At 41.5% G+C, this 12,071-nt stretch overlaps 1 protein-coding gene across 2 annotated transcripts in view; it reads right to left on the bottom strand.

Annotated features, from left to right (window-relative positions):
* Positions 1-12,071, bottom strand: part of arhgap29a (Rho GTPase activating protein 29a) — a 37,895-nt gene that overhangs the window by 21,170 nt on the left and 4,654 nt on the right. The window lies entirely within an intron of this gene.

The raw sequence follows: 12,071 nt of genomic DNA, 5'->3' as shown, positions 1-12,071 counted from the left end.
GACTGTATTTCAACGCAGAAGCTTAAGAATGAATGTGATGTAAAACCTGAGCAGATTGGACCTAGAGCTCAACTATTTAAAAGTCTCCCTGCTTTAAAATGAATGGTGAAACCTCATTGGAAACAGGATTACTGCATGACATTCCAGCTTTGTTGGTTGAAAGAGTGACCATGGCAGCCATGTGAGACTACTGCCATCCATTCACAGCAGTTCTAGTCAACACTGTAGCAATCAATGGCTTGTCTAGTCAAACACAACTCAGCAAACCTACACTTAACCTGACAGCCCAGTCATAAATAAACATGATCTAATGTGTTGTCCCTGCAGTTAACACTTAGTTAGTCATTTAACCAAAGAAAACATCTCAGGTATGTGGTTCTGTGTACTAAACTCAACTTTACTAACGATGAGTCATCACCATGTACAAAGGGACCAAATGCACTTTGCTATCAAGTAACCTTGACAATGTGCTCTCGGCATGGTTGAGGAATGAGGTCATAAATGAGAAAAATGTAAATGAGTACATGAACTATGGTTAAGGTGGGTTTTTTTATTGGAATCCACATAATCCCAAAGATGACTCAGAAGGAAATGGTGAAGCAAATGGTGACACATCTCTCTTTTCTCTGTCACACAAAAACACACGCAGGAATACATACTTGGCATTTTGACAAAAATATGCCTCAGTCCTAGACTGTAATTAAACTAAATATATAGTAGGCGGCTTTACAAGTTGTAATCATCTCATCCGATCTAGTCAGTCTTGTGTATCAATGAGTTTATTCTTGGTAAAATCTCGTTGCACCTTCCTAGTAAATGAAGGTTGCGAAAGGAAAGAAAAAACATAGATATACAGACACACACACACACACACACACACACACACACACACACAGTCACATAGACACATAGACACACACACAAACACAAAGAATGGATACAGGCAGTCAAAGCCACATTTTGTGCTGACGATCACCCCTGGATTACCCCTTCATGGAAAGGGGGATCAGAAAGACTTTAGCTGTCTCCCATTTTTTCTTTTATTCATTAGCCCTCTTTTTTGGAGTGGGACAAATAGTGCCGCCAGTGGGGCTAATAATGCTGGGTCTGTGTGGCCGCCATGACAATGCTAGCTGAGGCCTGACCCGGAAATCCAGCCAACTGACCAGCAGGTGACAAGTTCACATTGACCAACGGGTCACAACATCACAACAATAATCAAACACCCAGTATGAAGCACTACAAAAACAACACAATACGCGGGACAAAATTCACTCACCAACTGCCAAAAAAGTGGACCACACTTGTGTGTTTTCTGTACATCGTGTTCAACCTTTCTTACAGGAATCTGGCAGCCCATGTTTTTTCCCCTCAATCAGTGAGACACAGCAGTCATAAAGTGCCAAATGGCCATACATGCTGCCACTTTACTGACAACTTAATTGCAGCTAATCAGCACACCCTGCAATCCAATCAACAATGGGCCACTTAACATAAACCAAAATATCTGGAGTGATTAGGTGAGGTGCAATAACTCTAGGAAATAACACAGCAAGGAGTTCAAGAGGTAATTCCAGGTGAACATCAAGCACTTGCACACGATCCACATGCAAACAAATCAAAAGACTGCTTAAAACCCAAAAATGATTACATAAGACGAGCACAAAGCAGACTGTCCCACTACCACATGAACTACTCCATGCCAACATGCCCTGGTGCTTCTAGCTTGCCAAAAAGCTTCTCCATAGGACCTGGAGAGTCCTATCCTTCACCATAGCGACCATCTTCATCCATCTTCATCAGATGTCATGCGCAGCTCCTTCTAGTGCCAAGGACCTAGTGGTTTTTGATGACGAAAGCCTCTCGTCCTTTTGTTTCATCTGCCCAACTCCCCACGAGGCAGGAAAAGGGCCAGCAGTGCACTTCTGGCACAACCACACGTCAGACTGAGATGTCTATACAATCGATGCACATGCGGTATACATCAATACACATGCGGTACAGAGAAGGTCAATCTCTTTGTTGCTACCATGGATTACTATGTCACTTGGAAAATGATTGTATCTGAGAAAAACTGTGCTCAGTAATTATGTAGTGGTATAACATTTACTCTTGAAAAAAGATTGGAGCAAAATACTTGACAGTAAGTCTGCATTAACAACAAAACCCAAATTATGTAGACTTTTGGAGTTAATGCAAAAGAAAAGATGATTTGAAATGCTAAAAATATCATATTTTCCCTTAGCCAAATGTTTTGCCATGTTTATCCTTTACTGTCAACAGAACCCAGTCTTCCCAAAGACTTTATCTCCTGCAGCCTTATATGGGGATCCCAACCCACAATGATTTGATAAGGGTCAAAGTTTACAATGAGCCGCTTCAACCCCTGAGCCCTTAATTGGTCCTGGTCAGTTTAGATCCCATTTATGGACATTATCCTTTCAATGACAAAATACACACAATGGCCTAAATCATCCCCACAGAGGCTATACACCCCATTCATCGACCGAGTAACTGAATCCCAAGTCCTGGAGGCATCAAGCCTGGGCAAGCTTGAGGTTTGTTAAGGACGAGCCTAAACCATGAATGCCCACGAGACAGAGGGTCTTCCCTTGCAAAGTTCCATGGGCTTCAATCCTCAATGGCGGTTGTGTGGCCTATTGGACCATCCTAAATGGAGGCTAATTAGCAAGACATTATGGTTGCGTCCACCAGCCCAGCAGGACACGGGATAATGTACAGAGACTGATTATTTAACCCCTCAACTGCCATTCTGAATGAGACACAAAGAGAAAAAGACTTGTTCCCACCAGGAAGGGCTGGTTAAAGGAACATCTGACTGGTGTGTTTTGTTTCTGTGGTAATATTGTCGTGATTTAGATGAGGGAGAAGATTTGGAAAGGGAAAATCAGTGGAAAAAGTTGCAATGACAGAAGATGTTTAAATTTTTAATATTGGCAATCTGAAAATTGGCAAAAAACAAACAAGCTGCTAAGATGGTTGTTCTGTTTTCCCCAGGGAACACCACTGAGTTTTGCGCAAGGTCTTGTTTGAGAGCCGAAAACTTACTATTGTCCCTGGGGCCACTAGCAAACAGAGGGACTGGTCGCCTCATGGGCCTGCCACATGAAGCATTTATGGAACAATAAATCACAACGGCAGCTCTTCACTTTTCACAGCAAAGAAGGAGTGTGTGTGTATAAGTGTCTTTGTCAATGTTTGATGGTTGGCGGTGGAAGGATTGTAAGAAGTGATAGGGGAGAAGTTTTGGTGGGTATAGGGATTGGGGGGCTGTGTGTTATTTGGGGTAGTACTCTCCCTTGGGATTTGTCCCAAATTTACCCCTGCACCCCACTTCCCTGCTTCAGTGGGGGTTATGAGAGAAGGAGCGAGTGAGAGACATTCCTGGGCATAATAAGCCCTGGTGAATGAAGGCTACAGGGGGATCAGACTCTGATCCTGATGAGAAGGAGGCCGCGGATCAGGAGCTGCTCTGAGGCTGCCAGTAACACATTGCCAGGTTTTTACTTCATTAGCGTCATGGAAACCCAACATTCCAGCCTCTTGTTTGGGAGAGAGGATGGGAGTTGCAGGAGAGAGGGGAGGAGGGGGATCCATAATGAAAACATTGTCAGATCATTCACCATCGAGATGACACCTCAGTACCAAAACATTCTGATGCCCTTCTGGAGCAGAGACTATCTGACATTTACATGTTATCAACCTACATATACACACTTACATACGGCCAGAGACCCTCGTTTCTAATTTCATTTCTATTCTAACATATTTGTTGATTTTTGTTGATTTGAGCTTTGACATTTGAAATCCATATTTTTCTCTTTGTCCAGTATTCCCTTTACCCCCTGACCCACAAGTCACTCAAGTGTTTTTTGGGAAATTATTTTTGTGGTACCCCACTTATAGTACAGGCTCCAATGCAGGTCCAATTAACCTGCAAGGTAAAGCTTGGTTATTTGAGTAACTGTCCTATTTTAACACAGTACAAGAGAGTTGGATGTGCCGTTAGTCACCAACAGATATTATAACAAATGCAGGAGGAGCTTGTTCCATTCTGACTTGTAATTAGGGATGGGGAAAAAAATATTCTTCAGTGCATCTGGTTAGGGTTGGGAGGGTAGATTCTTGGATGATTTGAATTTAACTCTTGAAAGATTGTGTCTCTATGCAGAACAATCAGTAATTTTAAATGTAAAGCTCAATCCGCTATGACATAAGCGCTTCAGACTGGGCTGTACATTTCTTACAGAACAACGAATTGGATAATGATACATAACGAATAAACAACATGCATGTCAATGCTGTTTCCGTTCCTTACAGCTGAACCGCGTTGATGATGAAGTAATAGACACAAAGCTGGGCTACTGTTTGGTGAGGATGGCTGACCGTGAATAAATTTGTTTGTTATGGATCTATACAAATACGCTTTATAATAAAAGTAGCCTGTAATCACTTAGTAAGAAAAAAAACAAAACATGTGGTGCATTGATAATCAGTTTATAATCACACTGTAGCCCTATGAATCAGATAAATATCCAAAAGTTGTACAAAGCCAATGTTACTCAAAAAAAGCCACACTGTACATATTCTCCTTACCAAATGAAAGCTATTTTCGTCTGTGTTTTACATTTATGTGTGCACAGGGTTTTTGCAGTAAGTCTATGCATGACTACTTAGTTTTCGAGATGTGTCAATTTGGTTGCATTCTAAGAAAAGTGACAGAAGAAGGATATTTAGGTAAGAACTAAAAAGAGGTACTTTTTTGTCACGCAAGACCATAAGTGCTAAAATGAAGATGCTGATGCTTTTTCTTAATGTGTACCACCATAAGGAAACTATCTGACTTAGGGTACTTGGCATCAATGGCTTGACTCTTTTAAGCACACAACTTCCACTAAGGCCTGACACAATATGACTTGGCAACATTCCTTTCGCTCTGACCCTAGCTATGCTCAGTCATGCATTGCAAATCATGGGAGCAATGTATTATTTATGCTTCAAAACATTTGAGGGAACGGAGGGGTGCTTATTGCCACAAAGAAAGTGTGAAATCACTAAACATGTCACAACTGGGTTTGCAGAGGTCCGATCAAATGGAAGCAGCTCTTGGCAGAGGGGGCTAAATAGGATGTTGGACAGGCTAGCCATGACCAATGTCAATCAAAACCTCTCAATGTCTCCTATTGAGTCAGACCACAGCTGGACATTCCAGCAACTCAATCCTAAATAACCAACTAGGACTCTGTAGTGGCAGTTGTTTCAAAGAAATTGTGCATTCATCAAAAGCTATGGTAAGGCTAGATTTCAAGGGGCTCCTTTGAAACTTGTCCCCTTCTTCAGAAGACAAGAAACAAAACGCGGGTCTGATAATCAATCACTATGTGACTCAATAACCTTTACTTCTTTCAGATGGATTCTTCTTTAATTGGCCGGGGTGAAATGCCACATTCTTTCACATAACCCTCCCACATTTTTAAGGTATTTATACGCAAGGCTCAAAATGACCCTATCATCATAGGAATCCAAAGTTTGAACTATTTGCCCAACTATAAGGGGTCTGTTAAAATGGTTCCACTTAACCTTTAACACTTGGGCAGGGTCACTGCAATGGGTGGCCCATACATCCTTTGATATCCCCATCCCGATGTACTTCCTGTGGTCAGTGGCCCTGGTCAACCTCTGTCGACAGACCACCGGCAGTCCCCTCTTCGGATTAGCAGATTACATGCAGCTGGTAAAAGGCAGGAGAACCTTGCCTTCCCAGACTTCTATACTCATACCGATGCATTCCCTGTTGCTACACCTTTGAAGCTCTTTTTCCCATGACTGGATGCACAAAGAGCTGGCGTTTAAAAAAGAGCCCTAGGCTAGACACACAGCACCTTCCACCTAGGTGGGGGGCTTTTATGTTCCCACTCTGCGGGCTGCTGCCTTTGTCAGGCTGGCTAGCTGTTAGCTCAGGAAACCAAAAGTGAATGAAAAAATATCCACAATGAAGGCTGAAGATAAGAAATGCATTATGTTAAATTTGATATGGAGGAATACACGATATAACCACATATTGCAAACTTCAGTAATACACATCTGATAAGGAATTAACAATTATCCAAGGGAAACACTGCTAAAATGATTCAAAATCTCTTTCTAGTCAACAGACACATTTACCCATGGATATTTCTCTCTTTAGTCTTTCGCATATAAATGAGATACCCAGTGTGGAGTGAGGAATTTGTTTTTCCCCCTCTTTCATTTCTCTGTGGAGCTGTCTGTCACAGTGAGGAAAGACAGGCAACCTTTCTCTATGGTTATCCCCCCCACATCACCACCACCACCACCACCACCGCCGCCTACTGTTGATGCAAAGCTCTGAAGGCTGGCATTCCAACTATGCTTTCTTTAAGAGAAACTGCAAATCCCCCCACCGTGCAACCTCTAGCTGGCAGCTAAACTGGTCAGGAATTAGGATGAAGAGACTACAGTTGCTCCCCAAGCTCTGTAATGTAGGCAAAGGAACATCAGCAGGCCAGAGCTGTCCAACAAGTACAAAGACGGGCCCCTTTAGTACACCTGTCAAGGGGCAGAAGTGGGAGGTGAGGGGGCTGAGGTTGGGGGGCAAACACTGCATTGAGAACAAGAGGACACTGTTTAGTTTTACTTGCATCCTAATCCTGAGAGAAAGGGCTTTGTGTGATGAAAAGCTTGCAGTAGAAAACTTAGTCTGATAATTGTCATTTAGTAAGTTGTACAAAAAACAACTTCTTCTAATTCCATAGATCTTTGGGCAACATCAATGGTTTAAAGGAGATGAGTTGTTTTTTTTAAAGCATATGGCTAGAGCAATGCTGATTATTACCTAACATTTAATTCAGATAGATGATAAAGAAAAACATCTCTAGACTTGGAGACGAACAAGGCACTGTTTTGCGTCTTTCCATGGTTACAGCTTGAGCAGACACAGGCCTTGATTGGCAGTGAAGGTATTCTGGGCTGTGGAGGCTATGCTGCTCTACACCTGGAAGTCCTGTAAAAGGTACTAAACATGTTAATGCCAAGGGGCCTCCTGCATATATGGGCCCCCATCTCCATTCTTTGTTTCTTATCAAATATGCAGATTAAGAAGCTTCTGAATTTAGTCCAAACAAATGGTTCACTACTTGTTCTAGGAAGCCGTTATCAGTTTGGAGAAGCCAATTCACCAGACATATATGGGTATTGTTGCTTGTGTGCTGTATGCTTTGGCAAGTTCAATAACACCCCAATAGCTCCCCTTTCCTCCCATGCCCCTTTTACACCTCAGTGGGGCCTAATTTGAGTCTCACAAGACAGGGCAGACCCCAATTGGTCCTGGCTATGCTTCACGCTCAGTCTGTTTACCTCCACATCAAACAGGGTCCCTGTTCCTTTCACTGAGCACAGCAACCGAGTTCCTTAACCTAAAATGTTGTGGACAAAGACAGTAGCTGGTTATCCTTCTTGCTCCCATCAGCTCCATTGGCCTTTAACAAGTTATGAGCTGTGCCCAGCATGGGGCTGACCCAGTCACATGCGAGAATGCCATAAGGTTGGCTCTGACAGAAAAACAAGGCCAATTATGCTCAGTATAACTCTTGCCACACAGGGAATTACACCAATTGATGCAGAGATTGATTTAAAAGACATGAATACAATTTAAAACTATTTACCGAAATCTCACACAAAGATGTGTGAACTGGAAGACTAGAACACCTGCGTCATGTCATGAGTAAACGCAGTTAGTCCCTGTGCTGTTAGAAGTGACCAACTGGTTTTCCATATGACAAAAACAGGATGCTAAAACCTATTACTTACCTTGATGACATGCTGAAACTGAAATAAGCACCTGTCACCTGCAGCATCTAACCAGTTCACTGTGACTGAAAATTCTGACTTGCAAATCTGACTTGCTACATTGTAATAACACACTGCACACAGTGCACTTCACTCACCACATAGATACACTCTTACACAGCCAAACACTTGAGGCAGTCCATGTTATTTTCCTTCTTGATACAAGGATTTGCAAATGATCTACGAATGGTTTATACGGACTTTGTTTTAAGTGCAATCCAATTTAGTGTCTGCTAATTTATCAAGAAAATCCTGCGTCTTCCACAAAATCCCTCAATCTTGGATGGCCAGTTGGTGAGAAACAACAGACAGTTTGTTTTATTTATAATTCAAATTATTTAGCGTTTAGAGTTTATTTCATATATGATTCATATAGTATTCCTTATCAACTACAGTACATTTAGTATTTTTATGAGCTCTTAAAATAAATATTATTAAATATATTAAAAACATATTATTATAAACATGGAGAAAAATCAATGAAGGCCATTTCATATTGTATCAATATATCAATTGTATCATGTCAAATGGAGAATGTCAAATGAATGCTGCCTTGTCTAATGTCTAATGACTTTAATCCAATGCAGGGGTAAAGGCTACAGATTCAAGGGCTACTTAAGTTTATTCAGAGGATAAATTTGTCATCTTCGTTCCAAAGACTTAATTTGAGAAGGCTGAGGGGAGCCTCTGATCTGATCTTCTGATCACACAACCAAATGGGTGTTGGTTTAATCTGCCATCTTTGCTCTGAGTTATATGCCCAACTGCAACAGTTGGACAAGAAACCTCAACTCTGCGTATAACAAGTCTGCAGTTAGAGTTTCTAAAGTACAGCCCCTCATCAGAGAGCCCACAATCCTTGGCTTCTCATGTGTAGTGTGGGAATACTGGAGTTTTATCTAAGTGTGTGGTAGACATCGACAGCCTCCTGGAACAAAGTCGCCCCAGCAAAAACAGTGCCCATAACCATAAATTTTAACAGAGGGGAGGAAGGAGAGAGACACACAGAGAAGGAGCTCCCTTGGGTTACAACTTAAAAACAGCGTACAAATCTTAAAGTGCAGCCGGGCTATTAAACTTGACAGGTCAGCATGGTTTTGCCACCTGTATACAGCGTGACACCATTGTGCGTTGCCAAATGATTGATTTTGAGTTAATGGTGCCCTGTACAGTATATGATTCATGCTTTGTTTCCTCAGGCAGAGGGGATAAATGGACCTGCCATATGTCACAATACATTTAATCCCAGGGGGTAACAATCCAAAGATCTAACCCTTGTGCTTCGACAAATAATGCTAAGACAGTAGCTGTGCTTTTCAACAAAGATCATCCAAAACAATTAAGGTAATGCAATAAATCCTGTTAGGCAGCTTAGTCAGTGAGATAAGGTTACAGTATGATTAAATGGAGATCTCTGGAAAATTTAATTTGGAGAATGCAACAAGAGACAACTTTAAAGAAAAGAAGACTAGTTGTCTTGTGCTTGTGATAATTTACAGTGGCTTAACAAATGGACACAGTAAAAGAACCATAAAAGGAACTTTTTGGAGCTTGCAATGCTTTACAGTGGATCCCAGACCCAGTGGGATAGACTGTCTAAACACAGCCCAGTTACAGCCATTAAGAAAGTCTGGAATGGTTTGTGAAAAGCCCAAATAGGGCTAATTTTAGGCTGGTATTTCACAAGGGGTGATATGTAATACAAATCACTAAAATAGCATTTAGGCTTTCTCCGAGGACCCAGACCAGAATAACTTTCCCACAAAGCTTCAGCATCACGGTAGAGTACTCAACAAGAAAAAAGAGAAAAGGCACATTTCCCACATCTTACAGCATATTTCAACTAAAGGCACAGATATTAAGCCCAAATGCAGCTCAGGGAAGTTTAACATCAACACAACCATTGTACCATACTCATTACTGCCAACGATTTGAAGAAAAAAAAAACACAGAAACGCTAAAAACATTTTTGGCTACTTGCCACAAAACTCTGTGAGTGGTCAGGTGTCATTATAGTGTATAACTGATCATTACACAACACCTGCAGAACATTTTTAGTATGGAGTTGTTAATCATTAAAAACCCAGAACCACACATTCACTGAGAGGAGAGAGCCTCCAATACTAACCAATACTGATTAACTAAGGACACCTATGACTCAATGCTTATGACTCAAAGCAAGACACAGAGCTGACATGTGGAAAGGGGGGTGCACGAGTCATACATTGACACTGACAAATCCAAAGTGTGACTAATGATGATGGAGCTGTGACACCAACCTGTACTGTTACTAGAGAGAATGCCTGGCATTGCGCAATATTTTGTTTGTTAGTCTTATTTTCATTGCAAGGATGGCCTAGTTGCACTGGAGAGAGCCCATTTGCCACAACCAGGTTTGGGTAGTTTGACATCCAAGTGCTGCACTGAAAACTGACTTGGATTTTCTCAGATAATGGATGATTGAATACATGATTTTAGGAGTGAAACTACAGATTATTTTCAAAATTATTCATTTAAACTAAATTGTGAAAAATGTTCATCAGCATTTCCCAGACCAACATCGTGCCTTCTTTTGTCTAACCAACAGTCCCAAACCCAAAGAAAATAAATCCTTACATTTTTGCTGGGGAAAATAATCACTGAAACCATTAACTGATTATCAAAATAGCTGGCAAATCAGGGTACAAAATTAACTTTTTTGTCCACTGGCCAAATGACCAGTGAATGTTCAATTTTTACCAGCCACTCAACAGTATTACCATAGTTTTTTTTGCTGGAGTTTAAAGCAGATCTATCAGCCACTTGTATTTTTTACCTTGTATTTTTTGGTTGCTGGTTGGTGTTAATTTTGTGCCCTGCTGGCAATTAATTTGCTTTCAGTCAACTAATTAACTAATTGATTTATCAAATAATCATTGCAGCTCTACATGATTTTAAAACTCATTAATGTTCTGACTGTTTCACAACTGTGCAAAAGCAATCAACAACACAAGACAAACACAAACTGTCTGGCAGCTGCAAAGGGGCAACTGAAAACAGCATTAAGTTATTAGAATGAAAAACCCAACAAGAATTCCATACAACTGACCTGTTTCAAAGCAAAATCAATCTTCTGTAATTAGACAGTTCCAGATGCTATTTAGAAAAGTGTAGATAAGTGTTTATTGTTATTAATGAATTAAGAAGCCTTTCTGTAACACCTCGTTCTCCTCACCTTCACTCAGTGAATAGCTTGCTGGTGCAGTTTTCCTTCCTAAGCAGCTGACGCACAAAATTGGCCATCATTCTGCTTGGCAGCAACGGAGCACAAAAACAATGATGACACACCTGTGCCAGTCAGACGGGCAGCCACAACAATACACCATCAATCCTAAAATAGATGATGAGATGAACAACAATCCTCTGCACAGCTCCAGCAAAACACGGCGACTACAAAACAATTTCAGAGTCTGTTGGTTGTTGAACGGAGACACAGGAGGGCCAAATGTTTGCTACGCTAATCTTAGGATGAAGAGCTTCAGGGGCCCCATCACCGTAACAAACACAAAGGGGCCACAGGGACCACCTCCACTGCATCATCTGGTCTCCAAACATCCTCGCTGACCACGGTTAAGACCAACCTTCAAAATAATAATCCCTTCCAATTACTGACATCTCCTTCACAAGTGGCCACTGGACACGGTCGACCTTAAAAGAAGAATGTAACCATGTGTCACACTGTGTGAAGAGAGCTCAACGCTGACCTAACAGCAATCAAGCCACATAAACAAGACTGTCTTCTCAGGCACTAGTAAAAAACAAAATGCAGTCATGCGTCATTGACTCAAACCGCAACGCAACAGCAACCACGATACAATGACCATTTATGGTTGATGTGCATTGCAAGAAAATAAACTCTTTTTTTTTAATAAACACTGTCATAATGGGATTGGCTGAAGAAATCCCCCAGGGACCAATCCCACAGGCTGCAGCTATTCTTGACTTGGGAAAGTATCATTTCTGTAAAAGCTGCCAGTTAGCAGCAGCATGCTAGTCTGTGGATGCCTCCTGGGACAATGGGTGTCAGACTCACATCGTTGACTGTGAATGCAGGCACTGTTGCGAGGGCTCTAAGCTTAATATTGCTCTTGTGTATTGGCCCTGCGTGGTAAAAAAAAAAAAAGGGAGGGTTCAGTGAGTGGCTG

The sequence above is a fragment of the Pagrus major genome, chromosome 19, assembly GCF_040436345.1.
Source record: "Pagrus major chromosome 19, Pma_NU_1.0".
NCBI lineage: Eukaryota > Metazoa > Chordata > Actinopteri > Spariformes > Sparidae > Pagrus > Pagrus major.
The sequence above is the reverse complement of the archived record's forward strand: the minus strand, read 5'-3'. Positions and strand labels throughout refer to the sequence as shown.